Raw genomic sequence first — 17,221 nt, 5'->3', positions numbered from 1 at the left:
TCCTCCCACGATGCACCAAGCCCTGTCTGGACCCTGGTGTGGAAGACCCCGAACTTGGAGAGGGGCTGATGTCTGGGCCTGGATTGGCAATCCTCCCACGATGCACCAAGCCCTGTCTGGACCCTGGTGTGGGAGGCCCGACCCTGGAGAGGGGCTGACTTCTGGGTCTGGAGTGGAGCCGCTGACCGGAGCTGAACTGGACCCCGGTGGAGCGGACTGCTCTGGCTCCGGAGTGGAACCGCTGACCGGAACTGGACTAGGCACCGGTGGAGCGGACTGCCCTGACTCCGGAGTGGAGCCGCTGACCGGAGCTGGACTTGGCACCGGTGGAGCGGACTGCTCTGGCTCCGGAGTGGAACCGCTGACCGGAGCTGGACTTGGCACCGGTGGAGCGGACTGCCCTGTCTCCGGAGTAGAACCGCTGACCGGAGCTGGACTGGGCACCGGTGGAGCGGACTGCCCTGTCTCCGGAGTAGAACCGCTGACCGGAGCTGGACAAGGCACCGGTGGAGCGGACTGCTCTGGATCCGGAGTGGAGCCGCTGACCGGAGCTGGACTAGCACCGGTGGAGCAGACTGCTCTGACCCCGGAGTGGAGCAGCTGACCGGTGCTGGACCAGGCACCGGTGGAACGGGCACGGGCCGTGCCGGACTGGGAACACGCACCACTGGTCTGGTGTGAGGAGCAGGAACGGGCCGGGCCGGACTGGAGACACGCACCACAGGTCTGGTGCGAGGAGCAGGAACGGGCTGGGCCGGACTGGGGACACGCACCACTGGTCTGGTGTGAGAAGCAGGCACGGGCCGTACCGGACTGGGAACACGCACCACTGGCTTGGTGCGAGGTACAGGCATGGGCCGGGCTGGACTGGAGACACGCACCACTGGCCTGGTGCGGGGAGCAGGTACGGGGCGTACTGGACTGGGAACACACACCACTGCCTTGGTGCGGGGAGCAGGTACGGGGCGTACTGGACTGGGAACACACACCACTGGCTTGGTGCGGGGAGCAGGGACGGGGCGTACCGGGCTGGCGACACGCACCACTGGTTTTGTGCGAGGAGCAGGGACGGGCCGTACTGGACTGGGAACCGGCGCTGGAGGTCTACAACTGTACCAGTCCATTACTCTCCACGCCCAGTCCTCCTCCAGTGAGGACTCCTCCTTGAGCCCCCACGAGTGCAGTGGTCGGGGCTCTTCTCTATCGATCTCCGACCACCCTTTTAGCCCCCCAAAAAAATTATCTTGGGGCTGTCTCTCTGGCTTCCTCCTCGGCCGGCGCCTTCTGTGTTCCTCTCCTGCATGGGCCTCCTCCTTCGCCCAGGGACCTTTACCTGCCAAAATCTCCTCCCATGTCCAAAAACTCTTCCCCACCTGTGTCCAGGGTGTCTGCTGCTCCTGGGCACGCTGCTTGGTCCGTTTTTGGTGGAATCTTCTGTCACGATCATTGAGAGACGGGTCGGACCAAGGTGCAGCGTGAAAAGCGTACATGTTTATTAACTCAAATAAACATACAACAAAACAACGTAATGTGACGTCCAAAGGGCTATACACATACCAGCCTAACAGGAACAAGATCCCACAATAAAGGTAGGCAACATGGCTACCTAAGTATGATCCCCAATCAGAGACAACGAGCGAACGGCTGCCTCTGACAAACATAGAAATAGAACAACTAGAAATTAAACATAGAAAATATAACATAGATTTCCACACCCTGACTCAACAAACAAGAGTTCCATACGTCAGGGCGTGGCAGTCATTTTGAAATCCACACCACATACAGTTGAAGTCGGAAGTTTACATACACCTTAGCCAAATACATTCAAACTCAGTTTTTCACAATTCCTGACATTTAATCCTAGTAAAAATTCCCTGTCTTATGTCAGTTAGGATCACCACTTTATTTTAAGAATGTGAAATGTCAGAATAATAGTAGAGAGAATGATTTATTTCAGCTTTTATTTATTTCATCACATTCCCAGTGGTTCAGAAGTTTACATACACTCAATTAGTATTTGGTAGCATTGCCTTTAAATTGTTTAACTTGAATCAAACGTTTTGGGTAGCCTTCCACAAGCTTCCTACAATAAGTTGGGTGAATTTTGGCCCATTCCTCCTGACAGAGCTGGTGTAACTGAGTCAGGTTTGTAGGCCTCCTTGCTCGCACACGCTTTTCCAGTTCTGCCCACAAATGTTCTATAGGATTGAGGTCAGGGCTTTGTTGTCCTTAAGCCATTTTGCCACAACTTTGGAAGTATGCTTGTGGTCATTGTCCATTTGGAAGACCCATTTTGCAACCAAGCTTTAACTTCCTGACCTCCAATTGACTCAATTTATGTCAATTAGCCTATCATTTTCTGGAATTGTCCAAGCTGTTTAAAGGCACAGTCAACTTAGTGTATGTAAACTTCTGACCCACTGGAATTGTGATACAGTAAATTATAAGTGAAATAATCTGTCTGTAAACAATTGTTGGAAAAATTACTTGTGTCATGCACCAACTTGCCAAAACTATAGTTTGTTAACAAGAAATTTGTGGAGTGGTGAAAAACAAGTGTTAATGACTCCAACCTAAGTGTATGTAAACTTCTGACTTCAACTGTATGCCATGTAGAACAAACGTGTGTTGTTTCTGATAGAAACATACTCAGAACATGGTGGCCATATTTTCTGAATATCAGAAATATTTTATATTGACAGTAGCAATATAGTAGCAGTAGTGTACTTTCTCACATTTGCCATTTAAGCAATGATGATGCCAGTTATACCAAAACAATACACAACACAGAGTTCCATCTCTACATTTTAATGTGGAGAAATAGACAAATTGAATCACTTGGGAAAAGTGTTGTGGGTAATAATTACTTACAGTATACTAATATATTACAGTAATATATTAATTTTATGAGTAACAAAGCAATATAACGAGTTACTGCCTTCAAACATTAGTACATAATAATACATTACATAATACAGAACATTAATAGACAAGAACAGCTCAAGGACTGAACTACATCAATTTAAAATGTCACACATTTATTTTTATTTTATTTTTTATTTCACCTTTATTTAACCAGGTAAACCAGTTGAGAACAAGTTCTCATTTACAACTGCGACCTGGCCAAGATAAAGCAAAGCAGTGCGATAAAAACAACACAGAGTTACATATGGGGTAAAAAAAAAAAAAGTCAAAAAAAAAAAAAAAAGAGAATACAACAGAAATACATATATATACAGTGTGTGCAAATTTAGCAAGTTATGGAGGTAAGGCAATAAAATAGGCTATAGTGCAAAATAATTACAATTAGTATTAACACTGGAAAGATAGATGTGCAAGAGATGATGTGCAAATAGAGATACTGGGGTACAAATGAGCAAAATATATAACAATATAGGGATGAGGTAGTTGGGCGGGCTAATTTCAGATGGGCTGTGTACAGGTGCAGTGACACATAGCCTACATATAAATACATACACACAACATTTCTAGGTCAAACATGGGTGAGGCATTGTGCCGTAAGGTGTTGCTTTATCTGTTGTTTTAAACCAGGTTTACTGTTCACTTGAGCAATCTGAGATGAAAGGGAGTTCCATGCAATCATGGTCTATATAATACTGTATGTTTTCTTGAATTTGTTCTGGATTTGGGGACTGTGAAAAGACCCCTGGTGGGGTAAGTGTGTGTGTCAGAGGTGTGTGTAGGTTGACTACGCAAACAATTTTGCAATTGCAATTTTCAACACATTCATGTTTCTTATAAAAAGAAGAAGAGGTGATGCAGTCAGTCTCTCCTCTACTTTTAGCCAAGAGAGACTGGCATGCATAGTATTGATATTAGCCCTCTGATTACAGTGAAGAGTAAAATGTGCCGCTCTGTTCTGATCCTGCTGCAGTTTTTCTAGGTCCTTCTTTGCAGCACCTGACCATATGACTGGGCAACAATCAAGATAAGATAAAACTAGAGCCTGCAGGACTTGCTTTGTTAGGCCCTGTCCAGAAGTAACCATAAACCCTCCTCCCTAGGCACTTGTGTAGATCTGAAACAACTTGATAGGTGTAAGCAATAAGGTGAATGCACTTTGAAGTAAATCTCAGCACCTTATAAAAGTACATTCAAGAAAATATTTCATTGATCATAGTGATTCAGGAGTATCATTAAAATAGGTTAATATGCCCCAACAACATTAGACAACTATACATCAATGATTAGAATAGTCAGATTAACTGATACCTGACACAGACATTGTGAGGTAGCAGGAAGATCGTAATACTGTGAATCAAGAGATTGTGAGTTCAAATCCCAGGTGAGAACGTGTTGAATAATAATTACTTTATAAATGAACATGGACAATGTAACCATGTATGTCAAATACGTAAGTTGAAAACACTGTAAAAGCCCTGTGTGTGATTATTCCAAACCTTGCCAACAGACAAAGACCTATGACTGGATTAGTGGTTCATAAATCAGGGCCTTATTTGGCTTGGCAACAGTATCAAGACGTGATGTGTAATTCATTTTTCTTTGGAATATTCTCCTAACCTACAGAAAACTGGACATGAATGTTCTTGCAATGTTCTCATTTAACGTGTCTATAACATTCATTTCTTATGTTCTGAGAACATGGCAACCATGTTCTGTGTATGTTTGGTGGGACGTTGATGGAATATTCTCCTAACAGAAAACTGGACACATTAATGTTCTTGCAACGTTACCATGAAATGTGTCTAGAATATTAATATCTTAACTTCTGATGACATGGTAACCACGTTCTGGTTAAGTTCTATTTGACATTAAGGGAATGGTCTCTTGGAAACATTTCTTGCACATCACAGGACCATTGCTATGAAAACGTTAGTTAATGACCTGAGACTCTTAAGGGAACGTTTTCTGAAGTTGTGGGAACGTTTGTTGTTAGCTTGGGGTCAAGGGTTAGAGGTCAGAGGTTACCTTCCTCCACAGTGGAGAGTGAGACGTCCCAGTGAGTGTGTCTCAGCCTGTGTTTACAGAGCTGTACTATAGAGGGGTTCAGAGGCTAGAGGTGCTTTCCAGTTCTGATGACTCAGTTGTTGGGAGCATGATGTTTGCAACACTAGACTTATCGGTTTGATTTGCCCTAGCAAAAGAGGTTCTTAACTTCAAGGGTCTTTTCTGGTTCAATAAAGGTTCAATAAATAATGTGCAACATACTGAATAGCCTATATGTCTTGATTGTAAATTCCTTTGATTAAGCGTTTGCTAAATGCTCACATAATTTCAAATACAGGTGCCCCTTTAGATGAGCTGGGAGAGCTTGGATCGCCTTCCACCCCAGAGACTCAGGTCTAGAGCTGGAGGCACTAACGTCTTAATGCTACTCTAATTACAGTAAGAACAATTATCCCTAAACGAACCATGCAATTAAACTGTCACTCACTGCAATTTCATTTCACTCTTGAACGAGTGCATAGACTCACTTGAAAAATACCTCAGGTGAAGTTTTTTTGCTTGGTTGGAGTATTTGCTCTAAGGTGTGTAGCTGTTTGGAAGGTTTTGAGTGTTCCTGAGCCAACAAATCTCAACAGTAATGCCTAAGGGAGAGTATACAAATATAACGATGTGAATGACAGGTAAGCAACTGACATCTCCACATACCACAGTGATACACACCCCATGGCAGACGTCAGCAGATCAACAGCCCACACGGACTAAAGGGCCATCCACACCAAGGACGATAACTATAACGATAAAACAATACAAGTTGTTCTAATTCAAGTGAACAGCAGCGTCCATATTACAATGATAATTACAAAAACAATGGCGAACGATAATGAGAGCTATCATTTGGATCCCTTTCAAAGCCATTTTTTTCCCTGTCCCCAAACAATAAAACATTGTCAACCAATCAAAACATGTTCTGTTGAAGTGTTCTAGGTTCATATTGAAACACATCTGATTTTTTTTAGTTCCTAACTTGTTTGATAAGATTAGTACAGATTTTCTCAGGGGATCCCACATGTGGCCCCGACCCCAAGTTTGGAAACCACTGTACTAAACTCTCTCTCTCTGCTTGCTTGCTCTCTCTCTCTCTGTCTCCTCTGCTTCCTCCTGCCTGCCTCAGCCTCACCACTGAGCACCACATCACTGTCGTCTTAGTAGCCTACTCTCTGTAAAGCAAAGTTATTATGATAACTTAAAAGTGTATTTCTTACTCCTGCTGAGGTAGGCTCCATTTAACATTAGCTTCTTACTTCATCCTTCTAGCTGGCTAAATAATATTAGCCAGAGCCCTTAAACTGCAATAGAAGTCTCTGCAGGCAGCTAGCCACCTGACTGACTGACATATCAATAAGCGACTATTTACCATTCTCAGAGTTGGTTTTTGTTTGTTTGGGGGATGTTTGTTGACACGGCAGGAGTCGCGGGACGGTTTTAAAATTGCCTTTTGTCCGGCATCTTGCAAACATCTCCGGCATCTCTGACTGTCTAGTTGCCTACTTGAATTGACTCTGAGCTAGGGTAGTTCATTTCATGTTTCAGGTCCTCAGCCTGTGCCTTAAGAGGGCGGAATTAGCCATTTGAGAGAGTGGTGAATGTGCTGCTAAAAAGGCAAATCCAGGAGGCAAATCCGGGGGACGCAGGCGAATGTAACATTGTTGGACATACAGTATATTTCCAGCATTTTCATTCAAGCATTTTCTTTACTATTAGGCTACTCGAAGAGAGATTCCAGCTTGCTCTTGCTTGGTGAATGTAAAATACAGCAGTCAAAACAACTGGCGGGGAGTTTGAAAGGAGAGAAAGCGCAATGGTGTGATCACATGGTGATGATAAATTGATAATGGTAAGATCCAAACAAGTTTACATTAGAAAAATGGAAATCACTTGCAAACCATTTGAGCGGCATGCAACGATTAACTTTGACATGCTGACAAAAAGATGTGAAGGCCAAATGGCGTTTGTCCTTAAATTGCTACAGTACATTTAAATACGAGTTTCTCAATCATTTTTTATTACATGCAGACTACCCTATGTCACTATGACAATGAAAACACCCTGAAAGAACTGAAAGGTCTGTAAACTCCATATAGGCCTGCAGTGTGCAGTAGAATGCATTGATCATTTGATTGACAGGTGTACTGCAAAACAATAAAGGATAAAGTGTCCGCTGGTGTGGATGCTTGCCAACATTTATAGTTATGTATCATTTATCGTTATAGTTATTGGTGTGGATGGCCCCATACTCACACTGGTAACTGTAGAGCATGCCAGGACAAAGGAGAGATCAATCAGGTAGAAAGAAAATAATGTTAGTACACAGCATACATGCAGTGAAAAGCACAGTACAAATGATGCAGTGTACATGTAGCATGCTGGTTGTGCATTATTGTGATGTGTGTGTTCGTATGGCACACATCCACATGTATCCCAAAACATATATGTACATGTAAAGCCTGGGTACATACTGTATAGTGTGTTTATCTATCGCATGTACACTTATGTAGCCTGTGTGTCTACTGTGTATGTATAGAGTGTGTGTATATGTCACTCATGGGTGGCAGATACATTAAGTCTAGTCCACAGCTGGTAGGACATGGTACATCCCCTGGAATGTGGTGGAATGTGGGAGAGGGGCGTGCTGTACCACTCCAATACCTTCCTGGCCTGGTACCCCACGAGTGCCGCTGATCTGGCGGACTCACTAAACAATACCTTCCTGGACTGGTATCCCCCCCGGCACCCTGAAAGAGAACCCTAACCTCATATGCAAACAGTGACATGGTATGTCTGTCTGTATCCCTGGAAAGAGTGTGTGTGTGTGCGTGTGTGTGTGTGTGTTTTGGGCAGGGACATTCCCATAAATCTTTGGCAGCCGGCCAAATAGGGCTCAGTTAGGAGACACTGCACATCTGGTTTGATTGTGTTAGTCCGTCATGGTGTGTTCAATCTCGATGACATGACACACACACACACACACACACACACACACACACACACACATACACATACACACACAGAGAAGTGTTGTTTGGGACGCCGCTACACACACACACACGCATGCACACACACAAACACGTCCCGAAACCTGACACAGACACACTATGCACACACAGAAACAGACGCCGAAAATCCCCCCACACAATTGCAATTCAACACCTATAGTCCTGTTGTCAGCCTTGACAGCCATCTTTGAATAGGAGCATGGCCCAGCGGTAAGGGTGTATTGTGTTGAGGATATGGGTATGGCGGGACGACCGAGCTACACCTACGCTCGCTTTCTGTACTTCCCAAACATGCCTTCTCAACCGTCACATTCCCCTCTCAACAACAACGGCTGCCATCTCCTATTCCCCAAAACAGCCTTTCAAGTCCCACAGTCTGAAAGGGGAAGAGAAAACACAGAGGCCTGCTTTAATTTCCCCCAAACCCAGTTCCGGCCGCTATGCTCTGCCTGCAGACAAATAGGGGCCACAAAAAATGGGCCCCTTCAACAGGCTATGTGTTATCTAAAAATAGGCCAAGTAGTTACTACTCATTCCCTCAATTGCATACACAAAATAACGTGCAAGTACGCACACAAACATACACACATAAAAATACAGCATACAAACAAGCACATTGACACATAATGCACACACACACACAGACATACACACACACACACATGCACATCCTCAAAAAGTCAAAACCCGAGCCCAGTTGGTTTCACTTATTAAACCAAATGAAGTGAGATTATATTACCAGAAACGGTTGGAACAGAAGGTTTTGCTTAGTCGTTGGCACATAAAGCAGCACATGAGGAATAATACAGAACAGAAAACAGAGCGAAATCTTGAGTCAGTGAATGAGCTAAGCAGAGAGGTCACAACTGATGTACTTTACTTGATCAGAACAAACTACATTAAACATACGCCACCATATCTTTATAAAACCACACGTAACGTGTTTAGACAAATCAGATATCTTAAAGGGGACGAGGAGGTTAAGGATTCAATGTGTATTGCAGTTGTGAACTTAGCTGTCTTTCATAACACAGAACCTAACAGTATTTTCAGTGAGAATGTTGGTTTATCAGCCAGTCACATCTTACTGGTACAGTACACCACAGTGTTCAGGTGATGAAGTTGTTTTGTGTAACTTTACTGAAGATGGAAAGTTGATGGCGTTGACTAGTGCAGCCAAGTGTACCGCAAACTTTAATGGCTTTTCAATGAGAGCACTGAAGCAAGTGAACGATTAGCGGGTTGGGGGGGAGGAGAAAATGTGGGATTTCTGGGACAGAACAGAACATTGGTGAATGTGTGTGCGTGTGTGTACGTATGAGTGTGTGTGTGCATGCTTTCGTGAATTTGTGTGTGTGTGAGTGTGTATGTGAGAGCGTATGATGTGTGTTTGGGAAGGGTGCGACCGCCCTCTCGCCCCAGGTCAGCTGCTTTACGGGTAACGTTGCTCTCCAGAGCCCATTAGGGAGGAAATGGGGCAGCCTGGCCTCCCCCCTTTCTCCCCTCCACACCGTCTCCCCCTCCCCATCCCCTCACCCCTGTCCGTCATCGCCACTCCACCGCTCTCTGTTTTCACAGTGTTCACAATCAACGCATGGCCCTGAGTGTTCCTGGGCCTAATTGGGCCCGCTGCTGGCGTTGATTGTGATGGATGGAGGCTTCAGCTGGGCCCAGGTGGCTCCTTTCATCTCCCATCCTCCCTCTCAGCTTTCAGTCCTCAGCAGGCGGGAGGAACCTGGTGTGGGCCCTGGGCTGGGGGCCTGCTCTGTGTCCCGCTGACTGACTGAAAGGGCTTATCATGGAGCTTTGAGGAGGGAGGATTTGGAGATTGGGTTTGTATGTGGAGGGGAGTTTTGAGGTAGAGAACTAAGAGAGAGACTGGTTTGAAGGTGGTTGGTTGGATATCTTCAGTCTTCTCCTTGAAAGCGGACAGGGAAATGGACACAGTGGCCATAGTCTTTGGATCTCTGACCCACACACACTACCACAACTTCAACAGATACACGTACACAAACACACCGCAGCACATCAGGTTACATTAGTGAGTTTAAGTCAACTCAGTCACCGGACCACAACTTTGATTAAACAAATCAGGCTGTCTATCCAACTGTAGGATACAGTATGTCCTCCCCAACAGACAGACAGAGACACACACACACACACACACACACACACACACACAAATACACACACCTCATCTACCACCCTACCCATAGCCCCTCACCCAGGGCATCATGACTCAACAAACTGACTCCATCCAGGGCCATGACCACAGCACACACAAACACACATTAATCACCCCCAAGAGCAAATGAACTGCAGGCCGCAAATGTCCTAAGTGCTCGGCAAACACAGGTAATACTGCCCTCATTTTCAAATGGTTAATTAGCAAACCACGGCCCCGCCACCGAAAACAAAAACTACCCACCCGAACCCTGCACCTTGAACAAGGGGTTGTCTCCTGTTGCATCACTCTGGTGTGTGTGTGTGTGTGTGCGCGTTCGTGTCCTGTAGCATCACTCTGGCGTCTCTCCAGTCTTAAAGGGATACTTCGGGATTTTGGCAATGAGGCACTAGTTAGCAATCGTGCTAGCAGCAATTTCCTTCAAACTGCACGCAGAGACATAAAAATGGTATCCAGAAGTTCATCTAACTCTGGGGAAGTAAATGAAGGGCCTCATCGCCAAAATCCTGAAGTATCCCTTTAATCAGGTTAGTTGAAATTGGCCAGGGCCGGTTTACCGATAGTGATGGAACATAGGCTTACGAATGTTTTACGATGCATCTTTCCTACAACGGCTGAAGATGTAACATGCGTTTCCCAAAACACCACACAGAGAGAACATTCACTAAGTGCGTCGTTGGAGCATGTGTCGATACTGATAGGATCATAAGAAAGGGAGTGCTACTCTGGGATCAGCTTTCTCCATTCAGATCTTTCCTTAACATTATAATTTTTTCAAAATATTGACGACAGATCAGCTCTTTAAAAGATATTACCACCTACAGCTGCAAATATTGAGGCGGGTGATCTAATGCAATATAAATGCACTAAATCACCGATTTGGCACATCATTGCGCACATGTTAGGCTACACATCATAAAATATATTAACACAAATTACAGACAGTAGCCTACAATAGCAAAATAGAACTCAATTGATTGAACATTAAATGTTTTTCAATATGATTGCAATAGGCCTATAGGCTACTATTTATATTTGAATGCCATCATCTCAGTTTTCATTTGAAGCATCTTTTTATAAGTTGCTTGTTTGTAGCAATTGCAAAGACATTGGCAACTTTGTATTTGTAGTCAACTTTGTTCTGAAGTTATCAGCGGTCACAGAGAGACGGATAAACCATGTGATACTATGTTTTGTGGAGATCTTCTGTGTATAAGGTGACGCGGGAGGAAAAAAAAAGTGTCTAACGTTTAGCTTAGATTACTAGCATTTTGGGAAACAGTTTGGATATGTAACCATGCTCCTATGAAGGTTTTAATGATGAACTTATCCTTAAGATGCTTTTGGGAAATCGGGTCCAGGGCATTAATCACACACTGAGTCACTTTCAGTGTTTATCATAGCGGCAGACTAACAAGATGGTTTCATTGCTCCAGCTACAATGACAAGGTGTCCAGATTTTCCAGTGAGCTATAGTTAAGCTACATCTTTGTCTCTGGGAGAGAGCCAGTATTGATGTTTGTTATATATAGAGGGTACAACAAACATCGTAGGAGACCACCCCTATGTTCCAATTGCGGCGAGCCTACGTGCTGAATGTGATGACTCTATCCCAGCCACAAGTTCCGGTCTGCTTTGTTAGCACACACCACAGGGTGGTGTGTAAATCAAGTGCGTGTGTGTGTGTGTGTGTGTGTGTGTGTGTGTGGAAATCCGTTGGGTTTCTCCTGAGACAGACAGACAGTGATATGACTGAGTCATAAAAATAACAACAACCAGCGGAGAGAAGGGACTGTGACATACTGTTCACTAAGCTGGGAACCAGAAATCACTCTGGACTGGACCTGCTGTGTGTGTGTGTGTGTGTGTGTGTGTGAGTTAGAGACAAATAGATAAAGATTGAAAGAAAGAGAGAAAGAGAGAAAGGGAGAAAGGGAGACAGCTTGATGCAAGTGATTTTCATAAGGCCCCACAGAAGAAGACACAAAACACAAAAATCTAAGGAAAGTACTCTCAGTGCAGCTCGGTCTGAACTAGCCCATATCTCTGTAACAGTCAGTCCTCTCTGTGTGGAGCTGTCTGTACTCTGAGTCGTTCTGTGCACACACAGACTCAGCAGCACATGTGTCTGGAAGCAGCTCAGCCTGTTGGCGATCTCAGGTATCTCCGATTGTTCTGGCAACTCTCACATAAAAATGTTATTGAGAGGAAGGATGCTTTTTACATTTGTATATATATATTTTTTTTTAATCATGATGAAAGTGGCCATTTTAAGGTCCTTTTAGACCTATACATGCCTCCTGTAAGACCCTATGATCTGTGAACCGTACATGATAGAGACAACATAGAGTGGGGGAAAAAAGTATTTAGTCAGCCACCAATTGTGCAAGTTCTCCCACTTAAAAAGATGAGAGAGGCCTGTAATTTTCATCATAGGTACACGTCAACTATGACAGACAAAGTGAGAAAAAAAAATCAGAAAATCACATTGTAGGATTTTTTATGAATTTATTTGCAAATTATGGTGGAAAATAAGTATTTGGTCAATAACAAAAATGTCTCAATACTTTGTTATATACCCTTTGTTGGCAATGACACAGGTCAAACGTTTTCTGTAAGTCTTCACAAGGTTTTCACACACTGTTGCTGGTATTTTGGCCCATTCCTCCATGCAGATCTCCTCTAGAGCAGTGATGTTTTGGGGCTGTCGCTGGGCAACACGGACTTTCAACTCCCTCCAAAGATTTTCTATGGGGTTGAGATCTGGAGACTGGCTAGGCCACTCCAGGACCTTGAAATGCTTCTTACGAAGCCACTCCTTCGTTGCCCGGGCGGTGTGTTTGGGATCATTGTCATGCTGAAAGACCCAGCCACGTTTCATCTTCAATGCCCTTGCTGATGGAAGGAGGTTTTCACTCAAAATCTCACGATACATGGCCCCATTCATTCTTTCCTTTACACGGATCAGTCGTCCTGGTCCCTTTGCAGAAAAACACCCCCAAAGCATGATGTTTCCACCCCCATGATTCACAGTAGGTATGGTGTTCTTTGGATGCAACTCAGCATTCTTTGTCCTCCAAACAAGACGAGTTGAGTTTTTACCAAAAAGTTATATTTTGCTTTCATCTGACCATATGACATTCTCCCAATCCTCTTCTGGATCATCCAAATGCACTCTAGCAAACTTCAGACGGGCCTGGGAAATGTACTGGCTTAAGCAGGGGGACACGTCTGCACTGCAGGATTTGAGTCCCTGGCGGCGTAGTGTGTTACTGATGGTAGGCTTTGTTACTTTGGTCCCAGCTCTCTGCAGGTCATTCACTAGGTCCCCCCGTGTGGTTCTGGGATTTTTGCTCACCGTTCTTGTGATCATTTTGACCCCACGGGGTGAGATCTTGCGTGGCGCCCCAGATCGAGGGAGATTATCAGTGGTCTTGTATGTCTTCCATTTCCTAATAATTGCTCCCACAGTTGATTTCTTCAAACCAATCTGCTTACCTATTGCAGATTCAGTCTTCCCAGCCTGGTTCAGGTCTACAATTTTGTTTCTGGTGTCCTTTGACAGCTCTTTGGTCTTGGCCATAGTGGAGTTTGGAGTGTGACTGTTTGAGGTTGTGGACAGGTGTCTTTTATACTGATAACAAGTTCAAACAGGTGCCATTAATACAGGTAACGAGTGGAGGACAGAGGAGCCTCTTAAAGAAGAAGTTACAGGTCTGTGAGAGCCAGAAATCTTGCTTGTTTGTAGGTGACCAAATACTTATTTTCCACCATAATTTGCAAATAAATTCATTAAAAATCCTACATGTGATTTTCTGGATTTTTTTTATTTGTCTGTCATAGTTGACGTGTACCTATGATGAAGATTACAGGCCTCTCTCATCTTTTTAAGTGGGAGAACTTTCACAATTGGTGGCTGACTAAATACTTTTTTCCCCCACTGTATTGGTGTCATTATACTCCTTATAGTGTCCTCTCAAGTATGGAGTATGTCCGGATTCTGAAATACACATTTTCACATACATGTCTTAAACATTAAATCTATCAATATGAATATCTCAAAACTACCCTTTTGATTTAGCTTATTTTTAGACATACTGTTTGGAACAATATACTCTTCAAACATCACATTTCCCGAGTGGGCTCTTTGGTACTTTCAATGATATGACCCATTTTATACATATAAATGGACATTATAGGTCATTAACAAATCACAGCCCTCTTTTAGGATCGCTTATTCAGCAAATAATAATAATAATGTACAAGTGTTTATTATACGCATATGTAAATTCAAAATGTGCTTTTTGCATATCCCAATATCCCAACTCCCTCTGAAATCACCAGCAGAGAGAGTTCCTTTTGAATCCATTTACCATTCACTGTGTTGGTGGTTCTCATAAAATGTCTCATAAATCCAGAAGTAGCAGAAAGCCCACTCTGGAAATGGGATGTACTTGTAGAGTATATTGTTCCAAACAATATGTCTTAAAATGAACGAAATCAAAAAGAGTAGTTTTGTAATGTTGAATAATGTGAAAATGTGTATTTCAGAATCTGGACATACTCCATATGTTAGAGCACACTATAAGGAGTATAATGACACCAATATGTTTTCTGTATTATTTACGGTTCATGGATCGTAAGGTCTTACAGGAGGCTAAAAACCCACTGGGCACAGACTGGTTCAATCAACGTTGTTTCCACGTCATTTAAATGAAGTTACGTTGAACCAACATGGAATAGACGTTGAATTGACGTCTGTACCCAGTGGGAAGGGACTTTAATGGCCATTTTCATCATGACTGGTGCGTGTGCTAAACAAGTGTGTGTACCAGTGATATTCTCCAGATCCCTGGTCACTCAGCACTCCTTTCATAGCCTGGCTGCAGTGCTGCAGCAGTGGAGGAGGTGGGTGGAGCTGCAGGTTGGAGTGACAGGTCAGCCCCCCAGAGCTCTGACAGGAGGGCAAGAGTTATCTCACTTTCACCACAGCACCTCTGGACACACACAAAGAAGTGCAGACATGCACATACACACGAGGCGCGCACACATGCACGCAGCACGCATACATTTACACAAAGCACACACATGCAGGCAGGCATTCGCAGCACGCACAGTAAACCAAAAGCACACTCGCACACATAGCAGGTCTCTTGCTTCTCATTCACTGAGTACACACAGACACTCCGTTACACCCCCAAACACACATCTTTAAACATCAAACAACACCTACTACTCCCTGAATACACTCCTTTATTCCATGATTTCACCTTTGACCTGACTAAACCCCTCCCCCAACACAAACACTCCTAGGTCGTCACCTCTGACCCCAAACTTACCTTCACCACAGACTCAAATTCTACTGCTGTCTCACTTGGAACAACACTTTGCTTATGGTAGCTTCCATATCTGACTGTCTAAAGCATGTCACATTAGTCTCTCTGCATCATACTTTGGTCAGTATAGTTGACCATTTTTATATTTTCATACTGAAACAGTTCTAGGAGTCATACAAAAATTCAGAGTCAAGCTTGCTACCATTCTCCAACCCACTTAGAAACTCACACATACACAAACACTCTCCCCTTTGACACACTCTTAAACAAGAGTAAACCCCACACACACTCTGTCCACTTCTCTAACATAATCCAGCCCACTCAGAGTCACACAGGAGGATCGGAGTCTTTCATTGTCTGTACAAATGGACCACTTTTAGCAACACTAACATGACAGAGAAAAACACATATCTAATTACCATAATTGAAAGGTTGAACATTTGGCTAACAACAACTTTGCAAGAGTAAGATAGATGTCTCGCTGGACTTTTTGTTTGGGTGCTTGGTCTCTCTGTCTGTCTGCTGCCATGCATGTGTGCGTGTTTGTGTAGGTGTGTGTGTGTGCCTGTGTGTGTAGGTTAGGGGTTAGACCCAGCTGTAGGTCTCTCCGTCAGCTCAACTCGATGGCCCAGGCCTGTGATCACACAGCCTTAAATGTGATTAGACAGACACCACGACATTACAGCCTCGCCATGAGGCGGTAGATTCCAGTCCAGAGACTCCAGGAAAAACACACACACACACACACACTACGTGGGCACACACACACACTTCGTAGGCACACAATCACAATCACACACAGACACACACACACACACACACAGCGAGAGAGAGAGAGAGAAAGAGAGAGAGAGAGAGAGAGAGAGAGAGAGAGAGAGAGAGAGAGAGAGAGAGAGAGAGAGAGAGAGAGAGAGAGAGAGAGAGAGAGAGAGAGAGACTGTTATGGAACTGACTGCTCTCAAATAATAACGGTTCACTCTAAAGGCTCTTTAATCACCTAAAGACTGGTTGTGATGCAACAGATGCTAAACGACGCTGTGAAAATGTACTGTATAGATCATGCAAGTAGATTTACAATTTACTAACACCCAGCAGCCTCTCATTCCTAAAGATATATATCTCCACTGCTTGGAAAAACTACTCTGTCAACTCATAGTTAATCGCAGTATTATATTCTGAAGTCTGGGAATCCTATTTTATGTAGCTCGCTGTAAAATCTGACACCTGGCACTTAGAGTTCTGGGACAAATGCTACATAAATTCAACAATTTAGAAAAACCAACTTTTCATTGATACTGTATAGTATATAACATACGTTTACTGTTTGCCACTTTAGATTGCTACTACAGAAATGGGTTATGGTTAGTATAAGAGAGTGAGTGTGGAATTGAAATACTGTACATATGGTACATATAGAATTGACTGTTTACATATTGAAACCTAGCTTATCTGGCTCGGAGAGGTTACATTGGGCGCCATGATGGCTGACCTCCTGTTCCCAGGGCCCTAAGTACAGGCTGCAGGAGAACATCACCACCTTTAACCAACCACGGCATCAGCCCAGTAGACCCGTGATGGGTAGGTTTGTGAGAGACATGCTTCGTGATTGGTGAGCCTGCAGGCTGTAATTTCCCAGTGGGAGTGAAGATAACAGAGTCATGTGGGAAGAGGAGGAAGGAATGGCAATGCAGAATGGGTGGGATAGACTCAGTAGTGCT

This window comes from Coregonus lavaretus (assembly GCF_964263955.1).
Source record: "Coregonus lavaretus genome assembly, chromosome: 1".
Taxonomy (NCBI): domain Eukaryota; kingdom Metazoa; phylum Chordata; class Actinopteri; order Salmoniformes; family Salmonidae; genus Coregonus; species Coregonus lavaretus.
The sequence above is the reverse complement of the archived record's forward strand: the minus strand, read 5'-3'. Positions refer to the sequence as shown.